Here is a 26524-nt window from a genome sequence, read left to right as displayed (position 1 = left end):
CTCGTGGCATGAGTTAGAAGGTCAGTTGTTCACTTGATGTGGTTTGAGGTGCCCAGCGTGGCTGTCCCCATCTCCATGAACAGAAATCCTTTCCATGCCCATCTAGGGTGTCAAGTGGTTGACACTTGTATATGACTGTCAGGTCCTCATAAGGAACACCATTGTTTGTGGCTGCAGACGTGGCCACCTACAAGGTGGTCTCGGTGGACCTGGAGCATACTGGACATGCTTGCTAGGGCAGGATTGACCCACTCCAGGCTGTTTTTGTTCCCTAGAGTCACCTGCCTGCGTGAAGGCCATGTGTCCGATTTAGTCCCAGAATGTCAGGCAGCTTCGTGGACCGCCAGGCACCTTCCCTTCTGGGACTAAAGTCCCATTAAAGGCGACCGATTTCTGTCTCCTAGCCTGGCTGGCTGCAGCCCTCCCTTGCCAGTTCCTGGTTGTTATGAATGTCCAGATCTGGGAATGTGCATTTTCCAGCCACATGCCCGTGTGCGTGTGTGTGTATCTCAGTCAGTGCCTGGTGGAGCTCTGCAGCACAAGTGCACGGGCAGAGCTGCACCTCCAGTCTCTGGAAAATCCAATCTGTGGTGACGCAGAATTGTACTTGTGGGCTGTTCCCGTTTGCCCACTGTATCATTGATCAGCTGATTCATTTATTTATTCATTCTCTCCCTCGTGCAGCAAGTGTTTATTTACTAACCACAGTTGATGTTCTGAGCTGGAAGGCCCAAGTAGCTGGAGAAGACTTCCTGGAGAAGGAGGCACTGTGGGGTGTGTGCATGCCTGTGTGAGCATGTGCATGCATATGTATGCAGGTGTGTGTGTGCGTGGATGTTGCACACCTCTGCACAGTGTTGTGTGTGGAGCACTCATGGACGTGTTCAGAACACACACATGTGCATGCGCATATGGCTTGCATGTGCACACAGGCTCATATGTGTAGGTGCACTCATATGCTTTTACATTTGTGTACAGGTGTGTATACACGTAGGGTCTTATGAGCAAAGCCTCGGTGCCAGTAACATCAACTTTGGAACCCCTGTCCTGGCCTGCATCGATCCCAGGCTGGAGCAGAGGAGCTGCTGTTTGGTAGAGCTGATTTTGTAGCTTGGCTCCATGTGCGTGTGAGCACTTGGGTGTGTTTTAATTAACTAGAACATTTGCCTGGAAATGAGCAGCAGCAGCAGCCGGCGCACAGGCAGCTGGAGGGGGGTGGGGCGGTGCAGCGTGGTGGTGGAGGCCGTGGCAGCCCGGAGTCTGAGTTTTAACGTGCCCAATTCCGGCTGAGGGCACCGTGGAGGGAGGGGTGGGGCAGGTCACCCCCAGTACTGGTTATCACCCCAGCAGGCAGGGGATTCTGGGAGTGGCTGAACGCTGCAATTCCCAAGCCTCCTAGTCAAAGATGGCCAGGTTAATGGTTCCAGCACCTGGGTGGGTACGTGCCTTTCCTGCATGATCCAGGGTGGGCTTCAGACCCATGAGCCATGCAGGACTGACCAACTGCAGAGGTCACCAACTACAGAGCTTATACCTGGCATTTAGTGGGTCCTCTGTACATGAGTGAGTCAACAGCTAGAGGAAGCTGAGGCTCAGAGAGGTTTAGTGATGTCTCCAGGGTCACACAGCATGTTAGCAGACCATCCGGAAATGTTGACTTTGTTTCCAGTGTTATCTTTCCAACCCTGGTTATTTTGCATGAAGAAATAGCATCATCTCACAGCAGATGAATTCCACACTCCACAGGCCTCCCGCTCTGCCCTGGGCAGCTGTTCAGTTGCCTGCCTGCCACCCTGTCTACCTGGGTGGTGGGAAGGATGGACTTCCCAGGACATCTTGGTGTGCTGGAGTTTTGTCTCACCAAGGGTGAGATGAGAGGAAGCAGGGGTGGTCTTGATTGGAGGGGAAGGGCTGGGACTCAGTCCCTTTCTAAGACAAACTGGCCACTGGGAGCTCACAGGCTGTAGTCACCGAAGAAAATCTCATTCAGACTGCAGAGTCCCCTGGTGCCCTCTTCCCTGCCTTCCCGTCTGTTCCAAGGCCTCAGAGCATCCCCGTGGCTGCAGCCCTGTTCCGCCCCTCTGCATGGCACTGCGTGGCTGCCTCTTGGGCTTTGGTCTGTGCCTTCGCTTTGTCCCACCCCACCTTGAGGACCCCTGCCTGATTATTTCCCTGAAATACAGCTTTGTTCACATCCCTGTTCCGTCTGGTGGTGCAGGGGGTGGACTCTGGGCCACACTGCCTGGGGTCAGATGTGGACTCTGGCCCTGACTGGTTTTGTTTCCAGTAGAGCGACATCACCTCTCAGAGCCACCCTGTCCTCCCTTGTAAAGTGGGATGACGCACAGTGTACACATCGGCTGCAGCACACATATGCACATGGCCAGGATTACCAACTGGGCTGCTCCCTATTTGAGAACACGCTGTGTGCTCTGCACAAACACATCACAAATCCCTTAGGCACTCGGTGACACTTGCTTTAGGAGAGGTTACTGGAACATCAGCTGTTGGACTGGACTGCAAAATTTTGTTTGCATCTCACACTCATTCCTATCCCAGATCCTGTGCACATATTTCTCTTTTTGCTCAGCACACAGCTAAATTCATATATTTCAAAAAAAGTACCCATGCCAGAACTCCTGTGATATCTACATTTACTCATTTTCCATCTGCCTGTCTTTCACTTGGAATAATTTTCGCTCTCAGAGTGCCAGTTACCTTTGCTTGCCTTTGCCCTGGCTATTTTCTCTACCTGCTCCATGGCCTTTTATATTTTTTTCTATAAATTAAGACCCAGCACCAGGCCTTCATGTCCCAGGGTGTCCCTGATCCCCCTACCAGAGCTGAGCTCTCTGGCTTTGATAGGGACCTTTTTAAGATCCCACCATGGACTGCCTTACCTTGTGCACTTTTCTCAGCCTCCTCTAGAGCTCATGCTCCTGAAGGCAGGGCCCTTCAGGAGGGTTTCTTCCTGTGGGGCATGTGGAGCGCGCAATGCTTGGTGGATCCTCATCAGGGTAGACTGAATGGATGACCAGATGGGAGTTTGTAGCCCCCCATGGGAAGAAGGGTTTGTGTGCATGTGCAAGTGTGTGCACATGCATACATACATGTTTGCATGCCTTGCATAATCATGTGCATGCATACGTACATGTGCCCATGTGTTTGTGTGTGCACATGTGTGTACCATCAGCCTGATGCTAATTGTGTTTCTGAGGAAAGACGCCTGCTTTAATTTTTAATTAGGAATCAGGGCAGTGTGGGAGCAGGCAGCTGCAGCTGGAGGTTTTCCTCAACGCTGGAGTTCTCCTTAACAAGCACCCGCAGTCCAGGCCAGCCTCTGTTAGCGCTGGACACCACCGCTTGCACTGGTGGGAGTGTCTTAATGCCTATGAAATGATCATGTAATTATTTGGTAATGGAATGCCAGGATTTTGCCTATGCAACAATCTTTCCCAGTGGGTGAAAGAATTAAGAGAAGTTGGAGATGACCAGGGTGGTGGTGGGGCTCCAATGTCATTTTGATGGGATGGGGTCGCCACTCCTCCCAAAGGCATCTGGGAGTTCTCCTGGAAGTCCCAGCCTCTGTCAAATGGGATTTACCTGCAGCCTGTTTCTCCTGGCCTGGGGCTGTGTTTTGCATATTTGTTGTGGGTAAAATGAACTGTGCAGACAGTGTCAGGTAGGGAGTAATTACCTTGGTACCAGGGCGGGGTGATGAGCCTCACCTGCTGGTGGGAGCCCGCCTTGGGCTCCTGGGCTCCAGCAAGGCCCTGGGCAGGTGTGGGAATGCCACCCAGGGTCTGTGTACTCCTAGGCGGGTGCCTCCTGGTGGAGGGTGGCCCATAGATCACACCACGTGTGACAGGCTGTAGACACTCTGGGTACATTTACAGATGCTCCACTCTTTTTCCGGAGGCTTTTATTTTATTTTTTAACTTTTTTGAGATGGAGTTTTACTCTGTCACCCAGACTGGAGTATAGTGACACGATCTCGACTCAGTGCAAGCTCTGTCGCCCAGGGTTTCAAGTGTTTTTCCTGCCTCAACCTTGTGAGTAGCTGGTATTACAGGTACGTGCCACCACGCCTGGCTAATTTTTGTATTTTTAGTAGAGACAGGTTTCGCCATGTTGGCCAGGCTGGTCTCGAACTCCTGACCTCAGGTGATCCATCCTCCTCGGCCTCCCAAAGTGCTGGAATTACAGGCGTGAACCACCCCGCCTGGCCTCAGGAGGCTTTTAAACTGCAGCTCTGTACTTTGGTCAACTGTGGGACACCCTGGGGATGGAGAGTGCAGACCCTCCAGGCCAGACGGCCATGGTTTCCACCCTGCTGCTCCACAGACTATGGGGAAATTGTTTCTTAACTTCTTTGTGCTTCGCTTTCCTCTCTGGGAAGCAGGAGTAGCAACAGTACCTGCCCCACAGGGTCACCAGGAAGATTAAAGAGGCAGTGCAGGTCCAGAATCCCCTATTCACAATTCTGAATTCCAGAAAGCCAGAAACCTGAATTTTTTTTTTCTGTAATGTATTTGGCAGCCAAGTTTGACCTGAGCCGATGTGAAGCTATTTATGGTCTTTATTTCGTTCACATCGGTGAATACCTGTCTGTTTTGCTGCAGACATAACACTGTGGCTGACTGCTTCTGGGGCGTTCCCAAATATGCAGCAAATGCACTGTCTCACCTTTCTAGAATCTGAAAAAGTCTGAATTCGGGAGCATAGCTGATGGTTTGGGTTTGGGGTAGGCAGCTGTGGACAGGCAAATAAAAGATGTGGGCCGGGCGCAGTGGCTCATGCCTGTAGTCCTAGCACTTTGAGAGGCTGAGGCGGGCAGATTGCCTGAGTTCAAGAGTTCGAGACCAGCCTGGGCAACATGGCAAAACCTCGTCTCTACTAAAAATACACAAATTAGCTGAGCCTGGTGGTGTGTGCCTGTAATCTCAGCTACTCGGGAGGCTGAGGCATGAGAATCTCTTGAACCCAGGAGGTGGAGGTTGCTAGTGAGCCGAGATCACACCAGCGCTCTCCAGCCTGGGCGACAGCGAGACTCCGCCTCAAAAAATAAATAAAATAAAATGAAATAAAATAAAATGTGTGGGGCACCTCTCCTGGAATAAATGCTGAGCAGACGTTAGGTGGAGCCATCACCTGACCCGTCTCACGGAGCAGCATTGCCAGATTTCTTCCTACTCTTTTCTTCCTCCCACTCTTGGCCATGCAGGGCGGGGTGGGTGGCGGTGGGAAGGCTTGTTTGCTTGGAAGTCGTGTGCACGCACACATGCACACCCATGCTATTCCTCTTGGCCGGAGGTGGGACACCTTGTAGCGGGTGGACGCTTTGCTCAGGACCTCATGAAACCATCAAGGCCGGGCTCGGTCCTAGGGTGGGCTATAGGACCTGGGGCCCATGGTTTGTCTCTGGTTTGGACGTGGCTGCTGCCAGGCCTCGAGCTCCCTGCAAGAACCAGATCAGAGGGTACCCCCCTCACACATCATCCCTTACCCTCACTGCCTCTCCCAGGGGGCAGTCATCCTTGTGTTGGAGGGCACTGTCAAGTGCATGCTGACACCATTTCTTCTGTGCCCCTTGGGTGACCAGGCACAGCTAATGAGGGAAGCTGGGCCTTCCTAGTCCCAGGAATCCTGTTGGCGCTGAAACACCTGAAGGGGCTGTGGCATGTGGAACTGCAGCTGCCTGCAAAGGAAGGCAATTAGGAGGGCTGCAGGTGGACTGCCCTTCTTTTATGTATTTACTTTTACTCCCCAATAAGACATCTCCTTAGAGAGGCTTGTCCCCTGGCGTTGCTGGCCTGACTCCCTAAGGGAAGTAGCCTCTGCTCTAGGCTGCAGGCACAATTCCATTCCCATCACACTGGCTTTTTAAAGAGCCCACACGCTTAAAAAGGATGATTTAAACGTCTCGCCTCAAGCCGGTGTTGTCAGCTAGCTGTAGTTTATCTCTGCGTTTGGGTTGTAAAACCCAGCAATTAAGAAAATCTGCTTCAGATTAATTGTAGCCTACGTTGGCTGAGAATGAGGCAGCGTGCTGTTTCGCTTGGGTTTCACAGCTTATGGGGCAGGGGAGCCGGAGCACGTGGGGAAACTGAGTCCCTGACAGAGGAGTCCCCTTGATGCAGATGGCACAGGGGGCAAAAGTGGGCAGGACTAGAATGCAGCCCCAACTCATCCTCTGCCTATTCCTTGGCACTAGGGTGGCTGCCTGCATCTAGCTGAGCCTGGCTGCTGGCAGAGTTGGGCAGGTAGGGACAGCCGCTGGTGACCCATGAAGTGGGAAAACCACGCCCTCCCATCCTTACATGGCCACAGCCGCTAGGGGGTCTGAGACCTTGGGACCAACCTGCTGAGCTGGGGCACATGTGGTGCAGTCCGCTTCTTTTGCAAGGAGCCATATTTATCTCTGGCTTCCATCTGTGGGCATCTGCACTGATCTCTCGCAGAGACAGGTTGTCTGAGGGTTGGTGGCTGGGAGAACTCAACTAGTGGGTGACACCTACTGTGTGCTGGGTGCCGAGCCAGGTGGTCACATCCCAGAGACCCGTGCTGTCTGCTTTCCCCTTCCAGTGTCACCAAACAGAACTGCCGGACTGCAGCAGCTGCTGCCTGCAACTCTGGGCCCCTGGAGGGAGCGTCCAGCCCTGGCGTGAGCCTCCCTGAGTTTGTCTTCTTGGCCTTTTTTCCTCTCTTCTCGTGGCGGGGCCACTGCCCTGATGCAGGGGAACGCACAGATTTGGCTTGCCCTTGGCGTCTCCTCCCCTTTCTATCTTGGTTATCCTCAATAATCCCGTGTGTGGCAATGGCAATCAACAGTTTACAAAGCATCTCCACAGCCATCATTCCCCTCTGACCCTCATTGCAGCCCTGTGAAGTAAGCAGAGCCAAGGAGGGGAAACTGAGGCTTGGAGTAGAAGGGAAGCTTGTGTAGGGCTGTCTGGCCCTGGAGTAAGGAAGCAGGAGCCCTGACTAGGGCCCGATTTCCTAGCCCAGCTGGGCTTTGTGTGTGGGGTGACCTGGACAGTGAGGGGTGACATAGACGGTGAGGGGGTGCGGGGGGAGATATCACCAACTGTTTTTTCTTGTGGTTCTCTTCTGAATCCTGATGGTAAGAGAGTGAAGTTTTGGGCTTTCCAAGGGGTCTCTAGGTCCAACTCCTGCCTGGTGGGCCCAGATCCCATAAGGATGAGGTTTGCACCCCACCTGGCCTGGCTACATCCTCTGGGCTGCCCTGTAGGCTGCCTGCTGGGCTTAGCTCAAGAATGGCTGAGAGGAGTCCATGGCAGGCAGGGGACAGTCCTGCTGCATCTGAAGGAAGGGTGCCCCATATCCCGCTCCTTGGGGATGGTGGCCTGGGCCTCTAGGGACGCCATGTAGGAGATAAGATGGATTTCTTTCTCCCTCTCTCCTCTCCCCTCTCCCCTCTCCTCTCTTTTTTAATGGAGTTTCGCTCTTGTTGCCCAGGCTGGAGTGCAATGGAACGATCTCGGCTCCCCGCAACCTCTGCCTCCCAGGTTCAAGTGATTCTCCCACCTCAGCCTCCTGAGTAGCTGGGATTACAGGCATGCACCACCACACCTGGCTAATTTTGTATTTTTAGTACAGACAGGGTTTCTTTATGTTGGTCAGGCTGGTCTTGAACTCCTGACCTCAGATGATCTGCCTGCCTGGGCCTCCCAAAGTGCTGGGATTACAGCCATGAGCTGTCGGTGCCTGGTCGAGATGGATTTAAGACCATGCTGCACTCCCCCCTCCCCACTTCCTGTGCTTACTAATGGTTAACCATTGGGGAAGGGGGAGCAGGCACTGAGCTAGAAACTTCCCTTCAGTCCTCAAGCAAGGAAGGAGTCATGCATTGTTACCATCTTCATTTTATAGTTGAGGTTTGCGGCTCAGAGAGGGGAGGTCACTTGCCCCAGGTCACACAGCATATAGATGACAGAGCCAAGATTTCAAACACAAGCCCATGTGCTCACCTTCCTGCCCACCCCTCCTTCCTCCTGGGGGCCTGGTGCTTACTGGGGATGGGGCTGGGAGAGCCTGCAGGCTGTGGGTCTGCAGCATTAGTGGGTTAGTGGGAGCTGTTTCCCCAGGTCCTACTACCTGTACTGAGGCTGCCTCAGGTGGCTCTCACCCTCCTGCCACCTGCCCTGTATCTTGGCTGACCTCCAGGTGTTCCAGGAGTCAGTTTGGGCCCTACCAATCAAGTGGAAAACAGGATCCCTAAACAGGACCAGGACAGCTACCACTAGCTCAGTGGGACCTTTTGGATGGAGCCTGTGTCCAGGTTCTTTTTCTGAGCACTCCCTGGGGTCTCAGCAATGCTGCTCACCTAATAGGTGCAGGGCAAGGAAGGTAGGAGTCCCATCCCGGGAGGACTCAAGGTTTGCAGAGTCAGCCTCTGAGTTGTGGGAGCTTGAGCCTCCCACCCCTGCCATTTCGGGGCCTCAGTTTCCAAGTCTGTATAATGTTTTCCCATTTTACAGTGACGACTCTGTGTACAGGTTCTTTCCCACCTCCTGCTCAGCATGGGAGGGGGTGGGGGATAGGGGCGTGAGGACTTGGTGAACTGCATGGAATAGGGCCACACTCCTGGGTCTAGGTTGGGTGGTCTGAGGCTCTTGAAGTTCCCAGAGCCAGAAGCCAACTTCAGGCTCTCCTACCTGCCGGAGTCCTGCTAAGGAAAGTTTGCAGTTGGGAGAACAGGTTGCCTCGGGAAGGAAGGTGGAGCAGGGCTGGGCGTTAGCATGCAGCTTGCAGCCACACAGGCCTGTTTGCACGCTGCCTCTGCCAGCCCAGCCTCCTCACCTCCCTGAGCCTCATGCTCCTCTTCTTTATTATTATTTTTGAGACAGGGTCTCACTCTGTTGCCCAGGCTGCAGTGCAGTGGCACAGTCATAGCTCACTGCCCCCTCAAGTTCCTGGGCTCAAGTGATCCCCTGGCCTTAGCCTCCCAAGTAACTGGGACTACAGGTGTGTACCACCACACCTGGCTAAATTATTTTAAATTTTTTTGTAAAGATAGGGTCTTGCTATGCTGCCCAAGTTGGTTTTGAACTCCTGGGCTCAAGGGGTCCTCCTACCTCAGCCTCCCAAAATGCTGGGATTATAGGCATGGGCCACTGTGCCCAGCCCTCGGTTTCCTTTTCTGTGACATGGAGATAACAATTGCTTTTACCCCAGGGTGTTGCTGTAAATACCAGTAGAGCAGGTCTTCAGAAGATACGGTCTGACTCTGGGCCAGAAGTTTTCTGAAGGCTTCCCTCCATCCCAGTTGGTTCCTCTTTTTACCCTGTAATTTCTTTTATCCAGTTTTAAAATTCTCCCCTTCCACACTCTGGGGATGAGGGTTGAATAAGAAATTGAAAGTAGTCAAATGGCTAGCTCTTGTCTGGCTGTGCCCTGACCCGCGCTGTCTGATGGTCTCCTCTCGGGCCTCCATGCCCACACCTTTCAGTTGCCAGAGTGGCAAACACTGACCCAGTTTGTTCTGGACTAGGCATTTTACTGGCGTCTCTAATGAAATCAGCACGACTGCCCCTTGAGATAGGGGCTACTATTGTTTCTTGTTTTTTGGATGAGGAAGGGGAGGCTCAGAGTTAGTAAGTGGTGGAGTTGGGATTTCAACCAGATCTGGCTGACTCCAGGCTTATTTCCCTGTGGGCTGAGCACCCAAGGCGGCTCTGGGCCTAAAGGCAGAGCTGCAGACTGGCCGGTTTAGAGGCCATGGGAAGAGAATTTGAGGTCGGTGTTGGTGACGGAGTCGGTGATGGGGCTGGCCGCCTTCCTCCCCACTGGGCCATGGGCTTGTGCTTACCCCCGGCATTGTGCTTTCCCACCTTGCCCTTTTTTTCTGGGGTCCCAGCCCCCCTCCCCTGGCCTTTTGTTTCCCCTCCTCCATTGCCCTAATGATTTAGCCCAGGTGGCAAGTTGCAGAGAGAAACTACTCCAGGGAAATAAGAGTCCTTACTACCAGCCTGGGCCTCAGGTGTGCACCCAGCGGCCCTCCCTGGGGCTCTGGTGAGCTGAGCCTCCCCCATCTCCAGCTGTTAGGCAGGAGCTGGAGGAGCTGTGTGTATTGTGTGCACATGTACTTGTGTGTGGTGTATATAACTCTGGGTATGTCTGTGCATGCATGCATGCAACTGAGTCTATATAACCATGCGTATGTAATGTGTTATACGTGACTGTGTGTATAGAACTGTGTGTCTGTAACTTTATGCGTGTAGAATAGGCAACCGTGCATGTATGTAACTGTTCACTTATAACTATGTGTATGTAGCTGGTGTAATATGTGATCGTGTATATAGAACTGTGTGTGTTTGTAACTCTTTGTGAATGTAACTGGCGTGTGTAGGTGACTGTGTGTCGTAGGTGTGTTTACGCCTCTGTTGAAGGCAGGTGGGAATGGAGAGGTATTAAAGGCATGAGGATTGGGAGCGGGGCCCCAGGAACGTATGGTAGGGGCTACAGTTACTGCCTCTGCTGGTTAAAACACTCTTTGTAGAACAGAGTTACACACATGTTTAGATAATTAGAACAAAAGCCAAAAGAACAATTCCGTTCAAAGGGACGAAGCTGGGAGGCGGGGGCCAGCCAGGATCTGGGGGGCCGCATTCCGTCTCCCCAGCTCTCCCCGGCCTTCACTGCGTTTTGATCGCACTATTTAGAAAATCCCTTTGTTGTAGGATAAACTGACATTGGCCTGCACATTTCTGCTGTGAAGTTTGCTGTGTTCTGAGACCCACTCGGGACAGCCAGGCCATTAGGAGCTGATTAAATGAGCTAATTTTAATTTGTTCAGTGGTTACAGATGCAGAGACCTTTCCATGCCCTTTTCTTGAGGCTGTATTTATTTATTAATTTTCTTTTTTTCTGAAAAGAAAAAGACCTTCAGGTCTCCCTTCTGTCTTCCCATCCCCCCTTAAAAATAAACATATGAAAACATTTTTAACTAGAACTTCAGCTGGGAAAGAGACAGCTGGATGATGGCTTTGTGGGATTGGCCTCTAGAGGTGCTGATGGGGAGCTCCCCGAGACTGTGAGCTGGGGTGGGGGGCGGCGATGCCAGGGCTGGGCCACCCACTGTGGCTGAGAGCGAGGAGCCGAGGAGGCTCTATGAAGCCTGTCAGAGACCTCAGTCTCACTTCCAGGCCTTTGCTCTTGCTGGTCCTGCTGCGTGGAGCTCATTTCTGCCCCTTGCTTCCTTCACTTGGCGAATTCTTCTTCATCCTGCTGGTCTCCACGGAGAGCCTGCTTTTTCCAGGAGGGCTCTGGCACCCTCACCGTGCCCCTGTTCTCCCCCCAGGCCCCATACACTTCTCCTAGCAAACACAGAGGATCAAATGTTGTCCCTCTCGCTAGGCTGTGAGCTCCGCAGGCCAAGAGCTGCCAGTGTGGCTCACCCTCCTACCCTCACCACCTAAGTGCCTGCTGGGTTGTAGGCACATCAGAGATATCCTGTGAATAACCAAATGGGTGAATGAATGAATGAATGAAAGGATGTGTGGGTGACGTCTATATTTACTGAATGCTGCTATCCACCAAGCTCTTGATGGCACCACCCTGGGGTCCCACCAATTTGGAAGTGCCGCCCCTTAGGCCTCAATGCACTGTTGAGAGTTGAATTTCCAAATATGGCGGTAGTGGGGACCTCAGGCCTGCCCGGCCAGGCCAGTCCCCAGCCCCAGGCCCAGCTCTGCTGAGAACCTGACCAAGGCTGAGCAGAGGGAAGCCAAGGGAAGAAAATTGCGCAGTTAGTTGGCTTTTTACAGCACTTACAGGCAAGCAGGCCTTGGGAGTACAATGTGCCCACAATGAGGGGCGTTCAGAGCACAAAAGAGCAGGGACCGTGGGGCTGCAGCCAGGGGCCACCCCTGATCTCGCTCAAGCTGCCTGGCCCCTCCTAGCTCGTTCGTTTTAACACCACCTTTCGCTCTGGTTGGGGCACCTTTCGGTGAGCAGCGGGGTTTTCCCTGGAGCTGTGCCCTGGCTGTGGCCCGGCCAGTTTCCAAGGCCTGGTTTTCATTTGCTGAGAGCTGCTTCCCGCAGACAGCTCCCCACCCACCCCACCCAGGGGCCTCCCAGGGGCCGTCCCCCCACCCTGTCCTGGCAGACAGGGGCAGTGTCCGAGAGAGACCCTTTGCTCCCTCTCCGTGGTCCTCCCTTTAACCCCAGCCTCAGCGCCAGGCCCTGGCATGGCGCCGGCCTCAGGCCCTCCTCCATCTCTGTAGAATCTCAGAGCTGGCAGGGGGGCCAGAACTCCCCGGTCGCCCCCGGGGCCTGGATCCCTCAACTGGGTCAACATCTGGCCGCGTGGCCTGAGCCCTGGGCCTCCTCTGTCCTCTCCCTCCCCATCTGTGCCTTTTCCCAGCCCCTTTTCTTCCCCAAGGCCCTTCCTCTCCCGCTAGCTGGGTCCTCCGCCAAGCGCCGCCGCGGGAGCAGCACACCCTCGGCCCATCCTTCTCCGCCGGCCCAGGCGGGCGGGTGGGGATGCGTCCCGTGGCTGAGATCACCAGTGGGCCGGTGGGAAGCGCCTCTCCAGCCCTCGCCTGCCCTGCCGCCGGGTCCTGGGAACCCGGGCTCAGGTTCTGGCCCTCTTGGCATCGGCCAGCTTGCCCTGGGATGCCCTGGTGAGCAGGGGGAGAGGTAAGCGGAGGCACAGGACAGTGATGAGGGGGTGGCTGGGCTGGAAGGGGGAAGAATGAATAAAACAGGCTGGTGTCTGCACCGGAACGCCGAGTCCCCTTAGAGAGGCTCCCGGCGCGTTGGGGAGCAGAATGTTTGCTGAGAGTGGAATGAAATCCAGAAGGAAGGAAACGTTTTCTCTGGAATGAGAGAGGAAAAGTGGGCGGCCAGCTGCCAAGCAGGTGGTGGTGGCCAGTGTGTCAGACCTGGGTCGGGCCCTGCGGCAAGGGGATGGGCGGACCCTGGGGCGCACCGTGACTGCTAGGTCTGGAGCCCCTCCCTTGCCTCTCTCCTGTCCTTCCCTCTGTGCCCCACCCATTGACCTCCTATCCCCTCCCCGTCTTCCGTGGGGAGGGCGGGCTTGCATCTGTGATGGTTTTTGCACCCAAGTGCTTGCCTGCCTCTGGCTCCTGCCCTCTCCCGTGCCCTCCCGAAGCCTCATGTCTGTCCCACTTCCCGCACCACTGGCCAGGAGGGAGGCCACCAGAGTGCAGCCGCCGGGCCTGACTTCGTCACCTAAAAAGCCATCCCATCCTGGGCACTGGTCCCCTCTCCAGTCACAGGGGCGGCATGCTAAGGGGACATTGAGACCAGCCTCTGAACTACTGAACACCAGACTGTGATTCCTGACAGATTCCGTAGGGCCTCGAGGGGGGCTGGGGAGCCTCGGTGGTAATCGGGTGTTTCTCGTGGCCAGCCACTTGTTCTCCCCAGGAAGAGGATGGTGAGTTTCTTTCTGTTTATGTGGTAACCAGGCTACCGAGATGGCAAACTTAGGTTCTGCAATTACACAGCGTTTCAGAAGCAAATTGATAGGATAACGTGTTATTATTGGCTACTGGGTTAATAGCTATTTTGGCAGGAGTACCAATCCTGCGTGGTGTTGCTGGCGCGGGGTGTGAGAATGGCGCGATGGGGTGGAGAGGAATGGTGGGTGCGCGTTGCACAGAGCTGCAGACTTGGGAGGACTCTGGGGGCCTCTTCTGCCAGCGCCTGCTTGGATAATGCTCAGTTCTGATTAGCTGTTGCCGAAACCAAGACCAGAGAGGTTGAGAGACCAGCGTCAGATCACACAGTGAGTTGATGCTGGGGTTGGATTTTGGGTCCCTGTGGGGTTTTGGATGACAGCTTGGTCTGTGATCTTAGAAGGCAGGGCACATACCTTCACACTGAGCCCCACGCAGGCATCTCAGAAAATGTGCCCTGAAAAGTTTGCGTGCTCTGGCTTCAGGGTGCTTGCGCCTGCTAGATCCCTGCCCAGGATCCTGTCTCTCTAGATTCCACCTTGGCCTGCTGCCTTGTTTGCTTCTAGTGTCTGCTCAAGTGTTGCCTTGTCACCTGTCTGGAGTGGCACCCCACCCTCCACCCTTTTCCTGCCCTGCATTTCTTCATAGCAACACGTGATTTACTACAGACTGATTTATTCCTTCTTCAGCAGGAAGATTTAGTCTCTTCTCTTTGCATTGTAAGCTCACTGAGGGTAAGGACTTTGTTTCTTCATACCCTATCCCCAGATCCTCGAACAGGGCTGGCAGAGTAGGCACTTATTCATATTTATAGAAGGAATAAATGAATGTAAATTGCAATGTCATTTTAAAAAATGGCTGCCATATAGCAGGTGACTCGCTATTTGTCCTTCCTCTTGGAGGATGGTTGGAGTCAGGGGGGTCCTGTTATTCCTGTCCCTGAGAGGAGGTCTGCAGGCCCTCCTTTGGGGCTCATCAGGAGATCATTTCTTCTTGGAGACTAAGGGGGTTCAGAAGGGAGTGGATTCCCCTTCACTGGAAGGGACCAAACCTCTTTGGAGAAGGGATTTAAGGACTGCGTGGGGTGGACCAGAGCCCTTGGGGTCACTGGCTTTCTTTATGACATGACATTGGCAGGAGTGACATAAGGAGGTGGTAAATTGGGGATGCCTATGGGAAGGGTAACCTCGGAGTAGGGGTGGAGTTTCCCAAGGGCGGGGGTCTCACGGTGAACCACGGCTCTGCCCAGCGGTTTCCGTGTTTGCTGCCAGTGGTCTGGAAACCACACACAATGATCTGTTCCTTGAGCATGTGCCATGTGCCAGGCGCGGGGCCAGCGTGCTTCACCTGCGGTATCTGATCTCATCCTCTGCACAACCCGAGGAGGCAGAAGGGATTCTGCCTGTTTTTCCTCTTGGTGAAGATTAGAGAGGTCCATTAATGTATCCTGGTTTACACCACTGGTCAGTGGTGGAGCTGTGATTTGAACGGAGGCTCTTTGGCTCCAGAGCCTTCTTGGACATGATCCTGATGCCCCCGGAATGCAGCCTCCATGGTGCAGGGCTTTGCTGGGCGTGCTCACTGCCCCAGAAATTGCAGCAGAGCCTGGCACAGACGAGGCACTCCATAAATATTTCAACAGTGCAGTCGCTGGCTGATCGAGTGAGTGGATGCGAGGAGTTTCCCAAGATGAGCGGGAAGTGCTCACTTTTTACTATTGGTCCATTGGACAGAGAGAGGGAAGCCCAGGCTGGGAAGGAGGTGACACCGACTTGTGCTTGACTGGCCTGACTTCCTCCTGAAAAAGTTACAAGGGTGCTGCTTGGCTGTGCATTCCTTGTGGAGGGGTGCATTTGTTCACATGTCCTGGTTAGGAAGTAAGGAAGTTTCTGGTGAGTTTTGGGGGTCCCCCCTGGTGGGGAAGACACACATGCCTGCACACATATACATGCATACTCACATACCCTTATTCTCCAGTGTGGTATGTGAAGAAAGGCATCCACTTGAGGGGGTTTTCCTGGAAAAATATGGAGACCCCCACCCCAAATCCCACTGTTGAGTCTGTATCTTTTTTTTTTTGAGACGAAGTCTCCCTCTGTCACCCAGGCTGGAGTGCAGTGGTGCAATCTCGGCTTACTGCAACCTCTGCCTCCCAGGTTCAAGCAATTCTTCTGCTTCAGCCTCCTGAGTAGCTGGGATTACAGGTGCCCACCACCACGCCCAGCTAATTTTTGTGTTTTCAATAGAGACAAGGTTTCACCATGTTGGCCGGGCTGGTCTCGAACGCCTAACCTCAGGTGATCCGCCCGCCTCGGCCTCCCAAAGTGCTGGGATTATAGGTGTGAGTCACCGCACCCAGCCTGAGTCTGTATCTTTAAGAGCATGGAATCTAAGCTTATTATCTTATTAAATCTATCCATTTGTTTGGCTCTGGTCTGAATAAGTAAGCCCCCCGCCACCCCACCCCGCCCCACCCAGCTCCATGTCTCCTTTGTTTTAATGCCATTTCTCCAGGATTCAGGCTGAGGCTGGGTAGCTGGGCTGTTCCTTCTGCCTCCATCCACGCATCTTGACCCCCATACCCTTGCTGCTTACCTGGCTCCAAGAGACTCTTTCAAAAAAATTCGTAACAAATTCAGGCCCCACTGAAGACTGGAGTAATTGCATTCTGCTGTAATGAGAGGGGGCCCCAGGGACCTTGGTGATACTGGACAGGCTCTGCTGGGGACAGCCCCACTGGACCCAGGTGGTCAGGAGGGTGGTCAGGTCAGGCTCATTTACTCCCTGGCTTCCAGCTGGAAGCTCTGTCCCCAACTCCTCAGCCCCACCTTACAGGGGTCTCTTGAGTGACTCCTTGCTGCTTCTTTGTGATTAGGCTATTCATTCATTCGTTCATTCATGCATTCATTTTCTCATTTTCTCATTCTGTATTCATTCATACCATAGTTTTCAAGTGCCTCCTTTAGACAAAGCCCTGGACTTCAATATTTCATCCATCCATCCATCCATCCATCCATTTATTCATTTATTCATTTATTCATACCACAGTTACCAAGAGCTTCCCATAGACCAGGTACTCACTCATTCATTCATTCATTCATTCATTCATTCATTCATTCATCAAGCAGATAGTTATTGCCAGGCACCTTGTGGGGGCTCCCAGGAATCCAGGAATCCAGGGCTTATCAGAATTGTCTCCAGGCAGTTCTAAGCCAGGAGTACCTTCGAGGAAACCTTAATCACATTCTTGGAAGAAGATAAGAAAGCATAAGGGAAGTGGTTGAGAGGTATAGTGCGGGTGGAGGAGGAGGAAGGAAGGTGCCGCTCCCTTCTGGCCCCGTACCCCGCCCTGACGAGAGACCTGACTAAAGTGTGCATCCATTGACTCATTTCGCAAATATTGAGGGACTACTGTGTGCTGGGTGCTGGGAGGAGCTGGGAACCAGCTGGGGACCATGAGGCTGCCCGTGGCAGACTGTAGGCCCAGCACCACCCTCAGGGGTGCTGTCAGCCTGAGCTGGGATGGGGATGGCATCTCCCCTTTCCAGACCCCACTATGAGGAGTGTACCAGTGCCTGTAGTGTTGGGCACGTGAAGCGCCCCGTGTGCCATGTGCAGGATCCAGGATGACTGATAGCTCTCCATCAGTTTCTCTCTCCCCTGCATTACATCTGTCCACCCGGCCTCCTCTTGAGCATATGTGTGTCAGGGATGTGTTTCCCATAAACCCCACATCTCAACGTTTCATACAGCTGATGAGTTAGGCGACCAGATTCTCCTGGCTCTGCCGGTCTCTGCCCTGGGGCAAGTCCCTCCCTCAGACCTCAAGGGCCTCAGTATCCTGATGTGTACAGTGCACAATACATCTGTAAAATGGGTCTAGTGAAAGGATTATGTGTGGCTTAAATATATTAAATAAGTAAAACAGCCCAGCACAGTGGCTCACGCCTGCAATTCTGACACTTTGGGAGGCTGAGGCAGGAGGATTGGTTTAGCCCAGGAGTTTGAGATCAGCCTAGCAACATACATAGTGAGACCTCATTTCTACAAAAAAAAATGAAAAAAATTAGCCAGGCGTGGTGGCACACCTGTAGTCCCAGCTACTTGGGAGGCTGAGGTGGGAGGATCACATGAGCCTAGGAGTTTGAGGCCACAGTGAGCTATGATTGCCTCACCACACTGCAGCTTGGGCAACAGAGTGGGACTCTTATTTGAAATTTTAAAACCCAACCCCCACCCCAAACAAGTAAAACATCAAAGACTAATATGATAAGTAAATAGATAATATAGGTTTTAAGAAAGTCTGGCATGTAGGAAGTATCCGGTGAGTGTGACTGATGTTCAGGTCTGTTTATTGAGCAGGGGCACACAATGAGGCACACAGATGAGGGCCTGGTTCCAGTGGGAGGAGGTGGTGGCCACTCAGGCTGAGAAAGCAGGGACAGGCAGGGCGCTGGGGATGGGGTTCCTAGGAAAGGGTCAGCGATGCTGGGAAAGGGTGGAAGACCCACATGCAGGGCTGGGGCAGCCTTCAGCCATGAGGCTTGACAGCCCAGCCACAAAGTCCACGATGACAATTACTCTAGGGGTGGAGACATGAAAATTAGGGGAAAATTGGGATTTCCTCTGCCATGTCGTAGATTTGGTGAGTTTAGGGGTGAGTGGGGCCTGCAGAGGGGCCGCTTGGCTAGCCCAGTACATCCTCGAAAATGCTCCGGCTCTACTCTTCCTGGCCCTCCTCAGGCCCTGGGCTCCTTGCAGCGCCCAGCCCACCTCTTCTCTCCTACCTGCCTCTGGCCAGGCATGGTGCTGGGGATACAGCAACTATGAAGGTGCACCCCGTCCCTGCACTGCCCTGTCTGGAGAGGGAGAGGGACAGACCAAGAGCTGCAGTCACTGCAGTATGGGCCAGGGCAGCAGGACCTGTGCCACATCTAGGGCTGCCCAGCCCAGTTTCTGGTGGTTCATGCATGTTTAACCCAACTACATCTTTATTTTAATGAGCATTACAAAAACATCATACTCATGATTTCCTCAATGTCATGATTTAGGATTACACTTGGGTACCTGGCATTGTTAGTCCTGAGGTCATTGAAAGGACAAGGTTGAGTAATAGTATAGCACACAGACCCTGACGGTGGCCTCTCAGTGACTTGAGTATGGCAAATCCTGACAGGTGCAGAGAGGGGGCTGTGGAGGGGGCTGTGCAGGCTGAAGGACGTGGCTTCCGAGTCTGGTGCCACCATGTGTGGCAGTTGTACCTTAGTCAGTGTGGCAGGGAGGGCCCCTGAACACAGAGCCTGAGGCAAGGGCTTAGTGCAGTGTATGTGGCGAGGAGGCGCTCCCAGGAAGTAGGACGGAGCAGACAGGGCCAGGGAAAGGCCGATTTTGGGGTGCAGTGTTGAGCCTGCTGCTATAGACCGCGGGTCTTGAACCTGCCAAAACCTTCGTGTCTGTGCAGGATGCCCCAGGAATGGTCTTCAGAGGAGCCCACTGGCTCCAGGTCCTTTTAGGTGAAAGTTGTCCCTGGGGGCATCACATCTCCTGCCTTTGGGGTCAAGCTTGAGACAGGGAGACACCTGGAGGTGGGGCCTCAGGCCCTTTTACTCAGACTGTCCCCTCAGCTGCTGAACTCCCAGGGGGCCACTGGCCGCTATGCACGCACCAGGTCCCTGAGTTCCTCTGTCCCTCAGCGTTCCCTTCCATAAAATGGGACCAAGCTCATGACTGTCTCCTGGAGCTGCTGAGGGCACCTGGCACATGGCCAGAGACAGGGAGTGTTTTTGGGGAGTTTCTCCATCCTCCAGGTGCATGGGGTGGGACCCTGGGGCTGGGCCCTGGATGGGATTTGACTGAGAAGCAGGGGATCTGTGATTTGAGGTCAGACAGTGTGTACACCTTGTCTATGGAAGTCTCCAGCCAAAGGAGTGTGTCACCCTGGGAGGTGTCTGGGCTGAGAATATGGACCCAATCCAGACATGCTTTCAGGCCGGGCTCCACGGGAGGCCACCTCCTTGGGAGAATGCTTGTGCCCCTGAGTGGGTGTCACTCCCTCTCTGTCCCTGGGACATGGTGGTCCACAAACTCACATCCCGTGGTGGTTAGGAACACAGCCTCTGAGGTCAGTGAACCCGTGTTCAAAGCCCTGCTAGGCCATTTCCACCTGTAAGGCCCTGAGCCTGTCAATTAACCTTTATAAGCCTCAGTTTTCTCATCTATAAAATGGGGCTGGTAATAGGAACACATCAGATTGCTGTAAATATTAAAACGAGACAACTCAATTTTTTTTCTTGGAGACAAAAAATAAAATGAGACAACATGTGGCATGGATCAAACACCCAAGAAGTAAGTGGCACTTAATAAATGTCATTGATTAGACCTATCTGTCATATGCAATGTATGATATAGAATCCAAAATATAGCCTATTAATTATTCTTCAGTGTCGCCAGTTGGTCTAAGCTTAGAGTTCTAGCTTGGAGGCATTATGGGGTTTTCTCTGATACTGGTTTTTGGGAAAATTACAAGATGAACTTTGTCATCCATTTGCCTGCTTGCCTTTTTTTTTTTTTTTTTTAAAGAGAGTCTTGCTCTGTTGTCCAGGCTGGATATAGTGGTGCAATCTTGGCTCACTGCAACCTCTGCTTCCTGGGTTCAAGTGATCCTCCTGCCTCAGCCTCCCGAGTAGTTGGGGTTACAGGCGTGCACCACCACACCTGGCTAATTTTTATAATTTTAGTAGAGACAGGGTTTCACCATGTTGGCCAGGCTGGTCTCGAACTCCTGACCTCAAGTGATCCACCCACCTCAGCCTCCCAAAGTGCTGGGATTATAGGCGCGAGCCACCGCACGTGGCCTCCGCTTGCCCATTTGCATTGAGAGCTTCCTCTGTCGGCATCTCTGGTAAGAAAGTCACATAAACCAGCTGCATTCAGTCCTCCATCCCAGTATAGATGGTATGGAGGACTGGAAGTTAGAAGACCTTTGACTCGGGTCCCTAGGTAGCCAGGGTGGGGGTTGGAGGAGAGAGGAAGGTGGGACAGACACTTGGAGAGTTGGAGACTTGCCCTGGACGGGATGAACAAAATCCCCACTGGAGTTGCCTCGTGCACCCACTTAGCATTCAGCGCTTCAATTGTATGTGCTCTGCAAGGGAAAGACTGCGTGGGTTTGTGGAAGAAAAGTAATTTAGCAGTGTGGGTTCAGGGGCGAAGTGACCGTGAGATGGATGCTGTTCTGGGGCTTTCGACTTCCACCCTCCCCTCCTGTGGGAGCAGACGCTTGTCCAGCATGTTGAGGTCTATGGTGTGTATTTGGGAACACTGGCTCTTTCACACAGAGGACATGGCAATTTATTCCAAAAGTGGAGGAAAAGTTGACTAGGTTGGACTCACTGAAGGATGGTGCGCCCATCCCCCTCAGTGCCCCAGCAGGGGTCCTTGTGGGGGGAGTTGATACTTCTGCTGTCCACAGTGACTTGAGTGTTCAGCCCCCACTTGGAAGGGGACCCCATGCTGATTGTGCAAGGGTTTTCTCCTGCAGGGGCACCTGATCTTGGCTGTCGAGAGCCCTGGGTTGTTGGGGCCACTGATCACTGTTTTCCTTGAAATGGGTTCTGCTTATAGGCTAGTAATCATTTAAATCTCAGTCATTTGTAGACCTGGAGTTACAGGAGGTCTAGAAAGAGCCCTGGGCTGGGGAGTCCGGATCCCATTTACTCATGAGCTAGTTTTTCAGATAGTGTTGGTGGTTGCGGGGCCTGTGGAATGGAGTTCTTGGCTCCTTTGCTTGGTATTTAAGGTCTTGACGATGGGCTCTCATTGCATCTTCTAAGCTGCTTCTCCCATTGATACCCAAGCTTCAGCCATGGCTCCCACCATTCCTTCTTCCGGGAGGCCTTCTCCTCCCATCTCTCTGTATCTGGGGGTCCCAGGCTTTAGTCATTTGCACATCTCTACTGTGATTCTTGCAACACTTGAGTATCACTGATGCTGTGATTCACTTAGTATTTTTCTTTGCTGGTTCTTTTTGTGGTTAAACTAATTCATTTACTTCATTCTGCACATGGAAAACCAGTATCATTTACTGTAAGATGACAGTAACCTTAAAAGTAAATAAAAAACGAAACTGAAGACAATTCCATGCTCGTGCTGTTCCAGCCAGGAGTCGCTGTGTTCTGGAAATGCTAAGCATGGGCTCTGCCCTCTCTTGTTGAAATGCTGGAGAGGAGTTAGAGACAGCCTTTCTCCCTGGCCTAATCTGAAGGCTGGCAACAGAATGGAAAGGGCGCTAACTTTCTCATTTGTGCATCAGGGTTATTTAAGACCATCTTGGCTGCTCCCTAAAATGATCACAGGTCCTACCAATGGGAGGTAGCCCATGTTTGGAAGAACACAGGTCAGTGGAGCTCCTACTCCTTCTTCAAAGCCCAATTTGAGTGCCCCCGCCTCCCACGATGGCACCTCATCTGTGCCTTTCCATTCCCAGCCCTCCCGGGCTTGGAGCTTCTGGCGCCCAGTGGCCTTGGCCAAGGGAAAGCTCCCTACAACCCTGCAGGGACAGCATGAGCTCCTTGTCCGTGCCCCTACCTGGGGCCTGTGCCCTGCGCCCCCCGGGACGTATTGGACTGCCATCTTCTGTAGGCCCAGATGAACACCAGGAAAGGAGGAAATGAGGACCTACTCTTAGCCACACGGGAGACCACTCCTGCCACCACCACCTGTGAGATGCTTGGGGAGGTGGGCAGAGCTGGGCCCCAAGTCATGGCTTGGGCTTCGGTGGGCAGTGACCACCACGGCTTGAATGAAGGCTTAGGAGCTGGAGAGGGCGAGGCATGCTCAGTGTACCTCTTTGATGACAGTGGGTGGTCTTGATGGCTTTCTGGAGAACTATGGAGTTATTCCAGGCTCCTTCTACTTAATTGCTGTGGAAGTCAGGGCCCTCACCCTCTCTATGTCTTATATGTTTGATCTGTAAGATGGGGGTTAATGGTGGTAGTAGTCACCACATAGGATGGAGGTGAGGGTTTAACAAAGTGGAGCTTACGAAGAGCTTGGCACCATGTCTGGCCACAGAAAGGGCTCTGCAGAGGCTACCAGTCTGAAGTTCAAAAAGTGGTTCACTATGACCATGCCCCAGACCCAGAAAGGTGCAGGAGACACAGGGACACCCCAAGCACTCAAATATAAACAGGCAGTGCCCTGAAGTCAGTGAGGATGACAGAGGCAGTCAGGGAAGGCTTCCTGAAGGCAGTGTCTTGAAGGATGGGAATGTGTTAGCCAGGATAGGGCAGGTTTGGCATGCCACAGTGGCAGTACAAGCCTCCAAAAGTGTTGTCCATCTCCCTCCCTGCAAAGGAGAAAGAACATCTGCTTCCTCCAAGTCATCAGATGGGGATGTAGCTCTGGAACTCTACCCAACCCTTTCCCTGGAAGTGGCAAAGGGGATGCCTGAACATCTCTCAGAGGCTCCTGAGCACATCCAGACCTTAGCTCTAACTTCTGCAACTAAAATGTGTAGATGGGAAAAATGCTGTCCAAACATGCCTAATCCCAATCAAAGGATTATTTTCTTACAGAAAAGCTTCACCTATACTTAATAGTTTTAAATTGTTCCGGGTAGCAATTAGACTTTTAATTTTGCTGTTCCCTCCGGCGGCTGGAGGATGTGTGTGGTTTGCGTTTAATCAGAGTTGAGTCCTTTTTTTTGGTGGTTCTCGGGGAGGGAAGGAGATGAGGAACCCGTTCAGGGTTTCCTTCTGGTCCTCCCAAGACTTGTGTGGGGCGTAGAAGTGCTGGGCAGCTCTGAGTTCAGGATTCTTTGGGCAGCAGGGGACACCTCCAGAGTGGGGAGCCCAAGTCCCCGCCCACCCGCCTGAGGTTTCGCCGCTGCAGCCCTGTCTGGAGAATCCAATGCCGCATTAAATATATGGATTATCCAAAAATTTCTGCAGCAATAGGGTGAGTTATTATTGATTCACAGAGCACGACAAAACATCACTGCATGAATTAGCAAACAGCTGTTTCTAATTTGAGTTTAGAACGGTACACAGAGGAACTTGTTTCTCTGTTCACTCCTTTCATTTATAATGAATTTTAATCACCGCTACAGGTGAGAAAAATGTAGAAACAAGCTTGTATCTTGTGGAAGAAACAAAGGAGAGACAGATGCTAACAGATTTCCAGTCTGTGATAAAAGGGATGTTTTGGTACACTTTACATGTAATTAGAGCACAGCTGTTTCCAGTCCCAGGTCCACGAACACGGCCGAATGTGGGCTCTGCCGATCTCCAAAGGGAGTCAAGAAAAACAGTGATTCAACCCCGAAAGCATTTTGCTTTCTCTCGAGTGGAGCAGAGCGCCCTTTGCGCAGGCCCTTGGCGGTGTTGTTTCGTGAAGCTCACAGAGATGACTTCACAAGGCACCAACTCCTTGTGAAAAGGCGGGCAGGCGATGTCAGGGTGCACAGGAGGCCCACAGCAGGAGGCTGGCAGGAGAACCTTCCAGAGCTCCTGAGTTCCTAGCACCCTTGGGGAGTCCCTTGTAGGGGCAGACTTGGGGGGCTCTTCCTTGCTGGCAGGAGTTGATCACTACGCTCCTCTTTAGCAAGTTTGATCACAGCCAGCTCTTGGGTGAGTTGATGAGCACTGGCTTTTTTTTTTTTTTTTTTTTTTTTTTTTCCCTTTCCTAGTCTGTTTAATTTCTGCAATAAAACTCGAGCTCGATTGCATTTTCAATATCAGTGCTAAGTAAATTTGTCTAAGGGATGGAGCTGCCTGGCAGGCTGTGTGTTCTGCGAGGTCAGAGGCTTCAAGGGGAAAGGTGGACGCGTCCTTGCCCTGCATGTCCAGGAGCCGTGTGGGGGCGGGGGAGGGGGTGTGCTGGGAGTCTGAGCCTTGTCCCCCACCCCCTCCACCATGAGCTGAGGGACCCACGTCCAAGCCATGGACGGCTGCCGGTGCCTTAGATTCTCTGTTTGTATAATGAGAGCGTTGGGTTCCACCTTTATAATGAGGGGTCTTGAAACACCTTTCAGGGCTGATGTCCTGGGATTGTGAACGGCAGGGGCCCTCTGATAATTTTGCCAGGTTGAGTTTGCTTTGCTTGAAAACCATCTTGTGCACGGGTAACTGTAGGTTTAGTTTAGACCCTCTTGGTTATCAATCAGGGCTCAGGGAGATGACACTGTGTCTTGTGTCCATTCAAACCATCCCAGCCATTGCCAGCCTCTCCTTGTCCTATGACCACCTTATGGTGAGCTGGGAGCCGGTAGCCGGTGACTATTTTAGGCATTATAGAACATTTGTCATATATAACGCCTTACAGATATTCACTGATTTCATCTTTAAAACAACTCTATAGCTGGGTCTATATATAGTCATACCCATTTTACAGATGTGAAAACTGAGACAGGTTTCTCCATCTGTAAAACGGAGCAACGGTCATTCACTTGGCTAAGGTCACACACATCGTAAGTCGGGGAGCTGGGAGTCTAAGCCCTGCTGCTGGCTCTCAGCCACCAGACAAACACAGATGGCTTCAGGGCCCGGGACACCCCCTGATGGGGAGGGAAGTCCTGGGGTGCTGGACATGTAGGGAGGTGGGAGGCCCTGCTCCAAGAAGCCCCAGCTGAGCTCCATCTTCCACATGCCAGATACAGAGTCTGTGCTCCCAGGCCTCCTTCAAGAAAATCCAAAAGTGGGCCAGGCGTGGTGGCTCATGACCGTAATCCCAGTGCTTTGGTAGCCTGAGGCAGGAGGATCGCTTGAGGCCAGGAGTTTGAGACCAGCCTGCGTGACACAGAGAGACCCTGTCTCTACAAAAAAAATTTTAAAATTAGCCAGGCATAGTGGCACGCAACCATGGTCCCAGCTACTTGGGAGGCTGAGGCAGGAGGATCGCTTGAGCCCAGGAGATTGGGTCTGCAGTGAGCCATGATTGCATCACTGCACTACAGCCTGGGTGACAGAGGGAGACCCTGTCTCTAAGGATAAAACAAAACAAAACAAAAAACCAAAAAAGTGACTGTGAATTAGGGAACAACAACAACAACAAAAAAAATTGGGAATTCTTGATTTGTAAATGTTGGCAGTTTTACCAAATCACTAATACTGATAACTGGGTGGCCCCCAGACTGTCCAGTGGTAGGATAGCCATGGTAACCTATGACCCACTGCTCAGGGCATCATTTCTCCTTGTCCAGCTGGCTAAGAGCCCTAGGCTGGAAGTTCAAGTCCAGCTCTTCCAGTCACTTTGCGATGTCAGGATATGACCTAACCTCTCTGTTCTTTTTCCTCATTCCTGGGGTGACCACACAACTTACTGTGTAAGCTCAGCTGTTCATGAGGGTGAAAGGGATTCACTAACGGGATGGGATGCTGGGTTCCATCCCTGGGTATGTGGCACCCCACTTACTTGTAATATGGGGATAGTAACAGTAACAAAACCACCACGACCACCACCACTGCACAGAGTTGCTCCAGATGTCAAATAAACAATGGGTGTGAGGTACTGTGCAAAATGTTAAATGCCCTATAGATGATGGGATTTATGATGAATGATAATACTGTCAGTTACATTAGGAACCCCTTTATTTTCTTTAGCCAATGTTCATCCAGTGTTTAGCAGTATGTAAACATTAACCACTTTGTAAGGTAGTTTCTTTTAGTTTCCCCATCCTGTGGATGAGGACATACGCACTCAGAGAGGGGCAGTAACTTGCCTGTGGTCTCACAGCTAATGATGGCTGAGCAAGCCAGTGCACGCGCTTACTCATGGCTCTGCTGTCCCTCAGGACTGACGTCTCCCTGCAATTGACTGAGTTTCTTCAAGCTTAGCAGCCTAAACTAAGTTTTGAGTCCCTGGAAGTTTTGTTAAGGGCTTTGGTGGCAGCTGTTCACTGTCACATGGCATTTCAGCAGCCCCCAGAGCTGGCTGGAGAAGGGCAGGCCTGGCCATTCTCTATCTTTGAGATGTCCAGTGACCTCTGAGTCTTTTTTCTCCCAAACCGAAAGAATGATCCCTACTTTTCCTTGCTGTATTCCTTGGGGATGATGAGATCACATTCGTAAGAAAGTCTC

The 26524-nt window shown here is 52.5% G+C and overlaps 1 protein-coding gene across 12 annotated transcripts in view; it reads left to right on the top strand.

The window, feature by feature from the left end:
* ZNF423 (zinc finger protein 423) overlaps positions 1-26524 on the top strand; it is a 364477-nt gene that overhangs the window by 179298 nt on the left and 158655 nt on the right. Inside the window, exon 1 of one of the 12 annotated variants that reach the window (XM_045382267.2) lies at positions 12429-12663. The exons of 10 other annotated variants lie outside the window; for them this stretch is intronic. The gene's annotated coding sequence lies outside the window, so the exon portion shown is untranslated. Of the gene's footprint in view, positions 1-12428; positions 12664-13600; positions 13778-26524 lie in introns of those variants that run through there. One more of the 12 variants, XM_045382268.2, reaches the window with a different exon arrangement.

This window comes from Macaca fascicularis, chromosome 20 (genome assembly GCF_037993035.2).
Source record: "Macaca fascicularis isolate 582-1 chromosome 20, T2T-MFA8v1.1".
Classification (NCBI taxonomy): Eukaryota; Metazoa; Chordata; class Mammalia; order Primates; family Cercopithecidae; genus Macaca; species Macaca fascicularis.
Note: the sequence above shows the minus strand (reverse complement) of the source record. Positions and strands in the feature narration are given on the sequence as shown.